Here is an 11508-nt window from a genome sequence, read left to right on the forward strand (position 1 = left end):
TGTGTGCTCATAAAGATCATCTATCTCTTTCTCCCTAAATTTATATTGATGTTTACTTTTTTTCTTTCTCTCAGCTCATGTTGTTCACAATAAAAATTTTACGCAGAAATAACCTGTCACCTCACAGTCCCCAGATGTAACACTTTGGCCTGTTTTCTCCTTTTAGTTTCTTTCTACATGTATAACTATACTAGAGGTCCAGTGCATGGATTTGTGCACATTGAAAGGAAATTAGAAGGTGGCCAGCGGGGTGGGACTGGGCGAGATGGGCCAGACATGTGCCGAAGCCAACCTCCCACAGTCCCCCCTGCCGGCCATACCTGGGATGGCACTGGTGCTCGAAGGGCATCTGTGGAGTAAGCAGGATTCTCAGCCTGGCCTGAGGGGATCCGGCTGAAACCTGCAGTGCAACATCCCCTGAGGGGTCCGGAAGTACGAGAGGGCACTCTGCAAAGTTGCTGTCACTCAGCAGCTCCTGTGTTGAATGTCTGCGCCCTGGTGGTCAGTGCGCGTCACACCTACTGCCAGTCGGCCTGTCGCTTAGACATATATATATATATGTGTGTGTGTGTGTGTGTATATATATATATATATATATATATATATATATATATATATATACACACACACACACATACACACACACAGTTGTACAAATACAAAAGTAATCTTTTAAAAACAAATAGGATCATGCTAGTTATTTCCATTTCTCATTACTTTAAAGTGGTTCAGTAAAGATCCTTGTGCACAATGCCAAGTGTTTTGTGGATAGATTATTTACTAAGTTAACTGATTATTTCTTATATATTGGTGATTCACATGGAACCTTTTATTTTATCCTCACAACCTGTTGAGTAGGTGTTACCGTTTGGTAAACAAGGAAACTGAAAGAGTATAGAACTGGCAAGTAGTAAAGCTGGAATTTGAACCTAAGTAATTTCACTCACATGTTCTTATGTACCACTTTATGCTGTTCATGTGTCTACTTTTGTAGGAATAGTTTTTGGTAGTGGAATTAGTGACAGATGTTACCAGATCTCAGCCTCTAAAAGCTTTTGCCACACAGTCAAACAATAGAGTCTGAGAGTACCTGTTTCCCCATGCCTTGGGCAAGTTGAGATATTAAAAATATTTTGCCAAAATATTTCTTCCCACCCTATCGGGTTTGACTCACTGGATAGGGTGTCGGCCTGTGGACTGAAGGGTTCCAGATTGTAGGCTCGGTCTCCAGTATGGGGCGTGCAGGAAACAGCTAATCAATGGTTCTCTCATCATTGATGTTTCTCTCCTTCCTCTCTGAAATCAATACAAATATATTTTTAAAGAATTTCCATTCTGGTCTGAATACTTGCTTTCTGGATTTAGTGCACAGGTTTTGTATCAAGATTTATTTCTTCACCCCTGGGAGGGATCTACTTTTTCCTAGAGTCCATATCTTTCTGTTCCCTTGATTAACTTTCTCATGTCCCGAGAAAACGTGTTCAAGGGAGAGTCCTGGCATGTCGAAAGTGACTTCGTTTTGCAACTTATATTTGATCAACTTGTTGGCTATAGAATTCTAGATTAAAAAACAATTTTCTATCACGTCTTTGACAGCAACTCAGTGATCTTCTGGCATCTGATGTTGTTAATGAGAAGTCTGATATCAGTTTGATTTTATTCCTTTCTATATAGGCTGTTCTCTGCAATGCTGCCTCCTCTCCATCTCCCATTCTGCCATACACTTGTATACACTATGGACACTTTTAAGGTCCTTACTATTCTTGGTGTGTAAAATGCTAAAATTTTATTTGTAATTAGATAATCAGTTACTCTCCTTGGTATTTTCTTATTTTTTAATTTATTATTTATTAAAAAGAATATTGTTGAAAGTATTACATATGTCCTCTTTTCCCCCCACATTGACCCATTCTAGCCCATCCTAGTCCCTGTCTGACCTCACATGTGTTTCTGTTCTTGGAAGTGGGATTAAAGGGCCAAATGGCAGGTCCATGACTAAATGTTTGAGGAAATGCCATACTGTTTTCTATAATGGCTGCACCAGTTTGCATTCCCACCAGCAGTGTACTAGGTTTATTTCTTTTCTTCTCCACAACCTCGCTAGCATGTGTCATTTGTTGACTTGTTGATGGTAGGCATTCTGACAGGTGTGAAGTGACATCTTGCTGTTTTAATTTGCATCTCTGATGATTAGTGACTTTGAACATTTTTTTATGTCTCTTGGTCATCTATATGTCCAGTTTGGAGAATTGTCTATTTAGGTCCTTTGCCCATTTTTTGATTGGATTGTTTGTCTCCCTTTTGTGAAGTTGTATGAGTTCTTTATATATTTTAGATGTTAACCTTTTATCAAAGGTGTCATTGGCAAATATTTTCTCCCGTACAATGGACACCCTTTTCATTTTGTTGATGGTTTCTTTAGCTGTTCAGAAGCTTTTATTTTGATTTAGTCCATTTGTTTATTTTCTCTTTTGTTTCTCTTGTCCTAGAAATGTATTGGCAAACATTGCTATGAGAGATGTCTGAGATTTCACTGCCTCAAAATGGTTTCTTCTAGGATTTTTATGGTTTCAGATCTTACAGTTAAGCCTTTGAATTAAACTGTGTATGATGTAAGTTGGTGGGATAGTTTCATTTTTTGTAATGATCTGGAAAATTTTCCTAGCACCATTTAATGACGAGATTGTCTTAATTCCATTGTATGCTCTTGCCTACTTTGTCAAATATTAATTGAGCATAATGGACTGGGTTGATTTCTAAGATTTCTATTCTGTTCCATTGATCTATATGCCTGTTCTAGACTGTTTTGATTACAGTGGCTTTGTAGTATAACTTGATATCTGGTATTGTAATTCCTCCAGCTTCGTTCATTCTCAGGATTGCTGCAGCTCTTCGGGGTCTTTTTGGTTCTATATAAATTTTTGGAGTATTTGTTCTAGATCTGTGAAATAACCCATTGGTATTTTAATAGGAATTGCATTGAACCTATAGATTGCTTTGGGTAATATGGACATTTTAATGATATTAATTCTACCAACCCATGAACACAGTTTATTTTTCCACTTGTGTATATCTCCTTCTATCTTTTTTTTTCATCCCTTTGGTACTTTCAATGTTGACATCTGTCTTGAGCTCTAGGAAATTTTCTTTTTTTTAAAAAAAAAGATTCCTTTTTACTTTCTCTGTTTATTTAACATCATTTAGTTGGATTTTGGATCTTCTTTATTGGTCCTCTGTATCCTTTTATTTTCCTTGCATTTATATTCTAATTTTAAAAAAATGTAGTTCTCATTATGTCAAGCATGTTTTCCTTTCTGCAAGCTCTTTTGCTTGCTCATAGAATCTTGTTCACGTTTAACAGATGCTGTGTATCTACCTATTCATTGAAAGTCTTCCTCATGTCATTTCCTTCCAAGAAGAAACACTACCCTGCATATTTTTACTCTTCATGATTCACAAATACAATTTTCGGTTTTAAAACTAAACATAATTGGGTTCATGACACATGTCCTTTTGCAATTTGCTTTTATTACTCAGCGTTATATTGTCACATTTAGCATGTTGCTCCATGTAATAACACGCAGAGATGGTTGATACATGTAGGGTCTGTAGTATTCCATTTACTGTATGGTCTATGGTTGATTTATTCTTTTATTGATAACCATTGAGGATACGTTTTCCTAGCTACACATTTTTAACTATGGACTTTCTTAAAATAAATATGGAGACTACCTTCATGATTTGCAGAATTTAGGAAAAGCCAAACTGATGCTTGAGCTATCTGTAATGCGTCTATACAAGTCAACAAGGAAAAACAGTTCCTGAAGTTGGGATTGTATGCCAGGTACAGATAGTCTCCAGCAACAGAACATTCCATGTTTCCAAAGTCAGTGGAGACTTGGATACATTTTCCCATTCCACTTAGGCAACTGTGAGCAAGGCCCTGAGCGGAGTGAGAGAAGTTGAAACTGATGTTCCTTTCTTGCGGGAGCTTATGATCCAGAAGGGAGGGCAACGCCTACGCAAATAACACGTGTGGGGCATGATGTAAAGCACTTGTACAGGAGAGCTACACGCTGTGCTTCCAAGAACAGAGGAGAAAGATCATTTCTGGGGGTGACCTTTTTCAGAGTTCATTTTCTGTGTGCTTGGCATGGGCTAAGGGAATAGAAATTGCTGAGCTGACCGCATTTAGGGAAGGATAGGATTTTCCTAAGTGGAGACTGGGTATGATGGTTGGGAAGTTTTGTCAGCATAGGGGTGGGAGAGGGAGACAGCATGGCAGTGATATTTTGTGATTGTTTCATTAGTCAGTGCACTCTTTGCAAGGTGGGGCTGGCACCCAATCCCTTCTTGTTGACCTCCCCTAACTACTGCTCCAAACAGGAGCTTGTAGTTTGAGTCTGGAGAGTACGTGGCCATTGATTGGCTGCCGCTGATGTTTGAACACAGGGCAGCTATTTTCTGTGGGGAACTTTCAAGTCAGGTGGATTTTTTTGAGATGGTTAGAATGTTTTTGTTCGAGAGGGATAACAAGACCTGAAATTCAATTGCTGCCATCCCCCTAAGAGGTCAACGACAGGGCATCTAATCACTCAGCCCATGTCACAGAACCTCTCATTATACAGTGAATGGTGTGTAAACTGACATTAAATTTGTATGGATTCTGCTGGGTGCCATTTCTGGTTGCCATATCAGCAGTAGCACTGGGTATAAACCAGTTTTCAGAGTTGGTTTATGAACCACTTGCATCTGGATCACCTGGTTAGCCTGGTGAAAGGTAGTTTCTGACCTCCATTACAGAATCAGAATCTCGGGGGATGGAGGTGGGGGTGGAAGGCTGGGATCCTGCACCTTGACAAGTCTCGGAGGTGTGAACCACTGTCCTAGCTCTCTTCAGTTATATGCAGAACTTTTCAGTCTTTATTTGCTATAATGAATTATTCATCAAAAATCACCTATTTGAGCCTATCAGTATAAAGTTAAATGTTCACTGTGTTTAAACTCACTTCTGTTTTTACAGTTGGACTTGGAATAATAATGGTGATTGAGTCAGTAAACATTTGAGTGGATGGGAATGTGCAGATGGTGGATCAGCCTTGAAGGGTATCACTTCCTTTAGCACAGAGAAATCACAGTGCAGTGCGTTAAGTGCTAGAGGACTGGAAATTACTGAGCACTACAAGGAAGGATGATTGGAGATATAGAAGACATCATTGGGATGGTATCTGAGAAAGCCACCTCAAAAACATCTATTACTTAGGTGGTTAGGAATATGTGTTGGCCAGCTTAAAACACAATAGTAACTGTCAAAACCGGTTTGACTCAGTGGTAGAGCGTCGGTCTGCGGACTGAAAGGTCCCGGGTTCGATACTGGTCAAAGGCATGTACCTTGGTTGAGGGCACATCCCTGGTGGGGGTTGTGCAGGAGGCAGCTGGTCGATGTTTCTCATCAACGTTTCTAGCTCTCTATCTCTCTCCCTTCCTGTCTGTAAAAGATAAATAAAATATATTAAAAAAACAAAACAAACAAACAAACAAGCAAAAAACACAACAGTAATGGGAAAGAAAAAAAAACCCTCTATGAACATTATTTCCTTATCCTTATTGCCATGAGAGAATTTGAAATCCAAAGTGGGAAGCTGTACACTTATGTGTAAATTTTACTGGTTGGTTTTACTGTTTTCTAGTCATTGGTTGAGAACCACATTAGCTCTTTTGGAGTACTTCCCACTTATGGACTTTTTATTTCCTAAAAGCTCCCTTTTCAAGTAATTCCACTTTTTTTGAGGTATTGGTTATCGTCTGTTTTCAGGAAAATTCTAATATTCCTAGAATATTCTTTCTACATATTCTTCAATCCCCGACTTCACTTTTTTCCTCCTTATTCTATTTTGTTTTCTTTGTATTTTTAACTTCTGGGTTCATGTAGCTGCTGACAGCGAATAGAAAAGGTCTGGTCTCTAATTCAGCAAGTTTTGGGGAAAGTAAGTCAGATCCTAGCAACTCCCTTGACATTCTTCAATTCTTAAAGAGAAGAAACCATGTCTTGCATATTTTAGTGCCTCATTCAATTCAGTATTCCGGGTACAAAATTGGGCTCTTTTTACCTTCTCCATCTACCACAGAACCCACTTTTTCTTTAGCCACTCTGTTTTTCACTGCTCCCTCCTCCCCCCAACACAGGCACACTTCATAGCTACTTAACACTTCCTCCAAACCAAACACACCCAGTCTTACTCATGCTCCAAGAATTTTTGGAATGGTTGGCTACACTGGTCAGGAGGACTGCATCAAAGATCAGATCAGAGACTAGAAGCCGAAGAGAGTTGGGCATTAGTGAAAACCCAGAGACCCTGGCATTATCTACGTCCCCTGGGTTAACATCATGGAACTAAGGATAGATCGGAGGTCTATTGTGTCCTTTGGGAGGTCTGCTATGGTAGATATTTGATTTAGATGATTGAAATAGTTACCATGAACAAAGTTTTAAAGCTACTGTTTATTTAACACTTAATGCATAATAGATATTGTGCTCTTTTTATTTTTCAATTACAGTTGGCATTCAACATTATTTTATGAGTTTCAGGTATACAGCATAATGGTCAGACAAATATATAATTTACATGGTGATCCCCCTGGTGGTTCTAGTCCCCTCCTACTACTATACACAGTTATACACGTGCACTGTCTCAGTTAGCCAACCATCCTTATGAAATACATTCATCATTTTACTGATGAGGAAACTGAGGCTTAGAAAGATTAACTCGCTTATGTTTCACCCGTGTATTCCAGTGCTCTCCACATAAGGCATTCTGCAGCAGTTTTCCTTAGTTATAGCTTTTCATTCTAACAGCAGAAGGGCAATACTGGATTCTCATCAAAGTCTTATTCCAGGCCTAACATTCTGGGACTCTGTGGCTTTATGCAGCAAACTCAGTTTTTTGTTTTTTTTTTGAAGAACCGGGACTCGAAATAAGGACTATTCTTGTTGATAAACATGCAGATGCAATGAGTAGCCCTGGGCGGTGTGGCTCAGTTGGCTGGAAATTGTCCCATGCACTGGAAGGTTGCTGGTTTGATTCCCAGTCAGGGCACATGCCTGGGTGGTGGACTTGATCCCTGATGGTGGTGGTGGTGGTGGTGGTGGTGGTGGTGGTGGGGGAGAGTGCAAGACTCATTCTCCCTCTCCCTTCCTCTCTCTAAAAATCAGTAGAAATATTAAAAAAAAAAAAAAAAAAGAATAGTCCAAAGAAACACCCTTGAATGTGACACACCGACATGGGAGCTCCATAGAGCCAAATGTTCTTTCCAAGGGTTAAGAGGAGAATTTATGTTGGCAGCTCACACAACATGAACAGAAATGGGGCTAGGCCAAGGGGGTGCCCTCAGTGAGAAGACTATGTCCTAGGAATCAGGAATGTTCCCCTCAGGATTTTCATAATCCGCCCCCCCCCCCCACTGTCTCTCTCTGTGTGAATAACTTCTGAAATTACAGATTGTACCTTACAAAAGGCCATAAAATTAATTTTAATCACTAGAGACTCAAGAGATTTATTTGGTTATAGTGTGTAACTGTTTGACAAAATGTTGGGAAGAGTTGCTAACCATTACCATTGGCTATTTATTTGTAAATGATAGAGTTAAGTATGGAGAAAAATTGTATGGAGATCCAAACTTTAAAAATTCTGCCAATCAAATCAATAACTTTTCTCTAACAAAGTAGGAAGGACTGGTACTTGGGTTATGTTAATTATAACATCAATGTAGCACTATATGTTTTACAAAACAGTTCTCTATCTTTTGGACCTCAAACCAACCTTGTAAAGGATTAGCCCCATTCCTTGGACGAAGAAACAGGCTTATAGAAGAAAAGTGGATTCTCTGACTCCTGGACATTACAATGTGAATAAGCTGCTGAACCTAGGTTTGGGACTTAATTCCAGATACAAAATTTTTCAATTAAGCCTTTGTATTTTGTAGGAAAAAAACCAGGAGTTAGCTCTCAGACATTATTTGCCATGCTGATTGATCAAACTATTTCATTTTAGAAATACAAATTCAGTGTAATAGCCTTTCTATTTTTCTTAAGGTTCAAGTAAAAGTATTTTTTAAAATTTATTTTTCAATTATAGTTGACATATACTATTAATTTCAAGTATATAACTTGGTGCTTAGTCATTTATCTACCTTATGAAGCAATCTCCATCAGAAGTCTAGTACCATGGAGCACTTTACATGGCTGTTATAGCATTACTAGAGGCCTGGTGCATGAAATTCGTGCATGGGATGTGTGTCCCCCAGCCAAGCCTGCACCCTCTCCAATCTGGGACCCCTCGAGGTATGTCCGACTGCCCGTTTAGGCCCTATCCTACCAGGATCGGGCCTAAACGGGCAGTCGGACATCCCTCTCACAATTCAGGACTACTGGCTCCTAACTGCTCACCTGCCTGCCTTCCTGCTTACCCCTAACCACTTCTGCCTGCCAGCCTGATCACCCCCTAACCACTCCCCTGCCAGCCTGATTGATGCCTAATTCCTCCCCTGCCAGCCCGATTGCCCCTAACTGCCCTCCCCTACAGGCCTGGTCACCCTAACCACCCTCCCCTGCAGGCCTGGTACCCTCCAAATGCCCTTCCCTGCAGTCCAGGGTCCCCCAACTTCCCTTCCCTGCAGGCCCGGTTGCCCCCAACTTCCCTCCTTTGCTGGCCTGGTCACCCCTAACTACCCTCCCCTGCAGGCATAATTGCCCCAACTGCCCTCCCTTGTAGGCATGGTCCCTCCCAACTGCCCTCCCCTGTTGGCCATCTTGTGTCCACATGGGGGCAGCCATCTTGTGTGTTGAAGTGATAGTCAATTTGCATATTATACTTTTATTAGATAGGATTAACTATGTTCCCTATGCTGTATTTTATATCCCTGTGACTATTTTTATAGCTTGCAATTTGTATAAAAGTATTAATTTTAAACTGAAGTCTAAATAGAAAGCTACTACATGGGGGAAATACTAATTTCTAAATCTTTTTAAAAATGTTGCTAGACAATCAGTGGTCTTTCTAATTTCTCACAACAAAAACATCCTAGAAACCTGTTTCAGAATGTCTTTCGTCCCCATGTCTTCCAGCTGAAGCTTTGAAAGGGCTTGTGAGCAGTTCTAATGAACAAACCACAACTTAGAATGAAAAATGACCCGAATGTGTTCTCCTTTAAAGGTAAAAACAAAGATGTGTGCTTGACTGATTCAAGTTAACAGTGTTCTCATTCGGAATACATATTGCTGCTAAATCTTTAAAATGACCCAACTCCTAAAATGTAGTTTAAGGTGCAACTGCCCGGGGACCAGATGAAGGTTTGAGAAATTACAGTGAAGCCCGGAGCCGAGTCTCTGTGGCAGGGTGACTCATGCCTCTTCGTCCTCCTCCCACAGCACGTCTGTTCCGTGTGAACGCTGGTATCAGGCAGTGTACCCTGTTAATGCTAACATGTAGGAGTCAGTCGGAGGTAAAAACCCCTATCACGATTAGCATTAACAGCATACAGCCTCCAGCAGGCCTCCAGCTCTCAGAGGATGAGGCATGAAGAATTCAAACCACAAATTTCCCCTTCCTGGTGAGCACCACCTGCAAGAGAGAGAGAGAGAGAGAGGTGGTTGTGTACCCACTTATAGTTACTAAATTGGATAGCTAGACATCTAAAAGCAAAAACAGTCTTTATTTTCTGTTTACCTCTGGTCAAGGAAAGAGTTTATTAAATCCCAGGAAGTCATTTGCTGAAGAGGGTAGAGAAATTGGCAATTTAAAGATGATATATATATCTGTGTTACCTCTCGGCGTATTTGAAGCCTGTTCTTAAGTGTTATGTTGTAAATTCTGTCCTGTAGTTCTGAATTATTTACGCATATGTGTCAGCTTTAAACTAAAAGCAAAACCACTCTTTGGAGTGTGGGCTAGGTTTTCACCCTGTAATGAGCAGCTGAGGTTTTATCGTTCTTACCTTTTTTCAGGAGATAGAAGGAATACAGGCAATGAAGGCCCTGCCTGCCAATGAAGCCATCCTAAAGTGTCCCCATCTGCTACCTGGCGATTCCTCTGGGAAAAGCGGCTCCCAGGGGCTTGGATTTTGGTCTATGTAAAGGGAGTGTGATTTACAGAGTGCTGTGTCTCAAAATACTTCAGCAACGAGGAGATTAAAAAAAGAAAAAGATGAATTTGCGACTTCCTGTTAGCGTATGAGTCTACTACCCTCGGATGAAGTGACATTTCTCCCACAGCTTCTGGTTTCGGTGTTCCTGGGGCAGAACCTAGAAGTTAGTGCCACTCAAGTGCGTGGCCCCTCTCGGGGCCAGAGGGGTATCCCCTTCTTCTCATTTAATCACGAAACCCAGCGAGATGTGAAATGGTGATTAAGTTCAAAAGAAATGTATCAAGTTAAAAATTCCCCAGTGAATACATTTTGATAGGGCAGAAGAATATCGTGGGCTTGGAAATTTCCAGACCAAGGAAATATATCATTCTTACTGATAGTGATTTAAAAAAAACAACAACTTTCTGTTCCCGGAGATGAATTACTTGAAGGATGAAAAGCTTTGCATTAAAAGATGTCAATTCAGAATTTTAGTTCATCTTGCTGATTTTCAGTCAAGATTATAAAAAGGACTCCCCCCCCCCTCCTTCCACACCATACCTTGGCCAATATAAATATTCATTTTTATAAATATATATTAATATCCTAATGTTAGTTCCTCCCAAACTAATATAATCCAAGCTTCTCTTAAAGAGCTTGGTTTGATTTGTATTTAAAGCTAATGGCTACACAGTATTCTATCCATATTTTTTTTTCTCCTGTTCTTTAAAGGTGACATCTGAGCAGATGCATTAAAAGAAATACATTTAGCATCCTCTTTTTCCTCTTTCATCTTTTTTCACTATACATAGGAGTTGCCTGATTAGAGTACTCAAAAAGTGACAAGTGTTTTGCACAATGTGCTATACTATTGAACTCTAACAGCTTTTGTTTTGTTATTGGCCGAATGAAAGCTTTGCTGAAATAAAAAGCATCACACAGACCTCCTCTTGTTCTCAGCACTCAAACCAAAACAGTGATACTGTGTCACCTGGACTGCTCAGGCACAATGAATTCCTAAAACGGAAGAGAAAGGGGCAGTTCACCTAAACATGCTACACAATCTTGAATCTCCTTCAAAACATAACGGTGGATGACAAACATACCCCAATAAACAGGATAAAAGAGGAAGTATCCCAGAATAGCTTTTAAAAAAAAGTATCTTCAGTAGACTTTCAGACATGAGAATGGGCAGAAGGCCATTCAGTGTTGAGGCAGTGTTTATTTTCAGTGTGTTTGCCTGGGCTGCGAGGAGGACTAAAGCTGACCAACAACAGAACTGCCGTGTCCAAGTGGAAATTAGTGATCCCGGGCAACAAAGGCTAATCTGTTAGCCAAGGCATTGGGCAGAGGATGTCATGAGGTAATAAGAAATGGCTGGTTCTT

General features: G+C 40.2%; 1 long non-coding RNA gene across 1 annotated transcript; it reads right to left on the minus strand.

Annotated features, from left to right (window-relative positions):
- LOC118723484 lies at positions 1-11250 on the minus strand. Its single transcript, XR_004989271.2, has 3 exons — positions 11239-11250; positions 8719-8724; positions 1-67 (listed from the first exon to the last, which is right to left on the minus strand). It is a non-coding gene; the product is annotated as an uncharacterized LOC118723484 (long non-coding RNA).
- Positions 11251-11508: the final 258 nt, after the last annotated feature.

Source organism: Pipistrellus kuhlii, unplaced genomic scaffold (assembly GCF_014108245.1).
Source record: "Pipistrellus kuhlii isolate mPipKuh1 unplaced genomic scaffold, mPipKuh1.p scaffold_m20_p_2, whole genome shotgun sequence".
In the NCBI taxonomy this organism is placed as follows: domain Eukaryota; kingdom Metazoa; phylum Chordata; class Mammalia; order Chiroptera; family Vespertilionidae; genus Pipistrellus; species Pipistrellus kuhlii.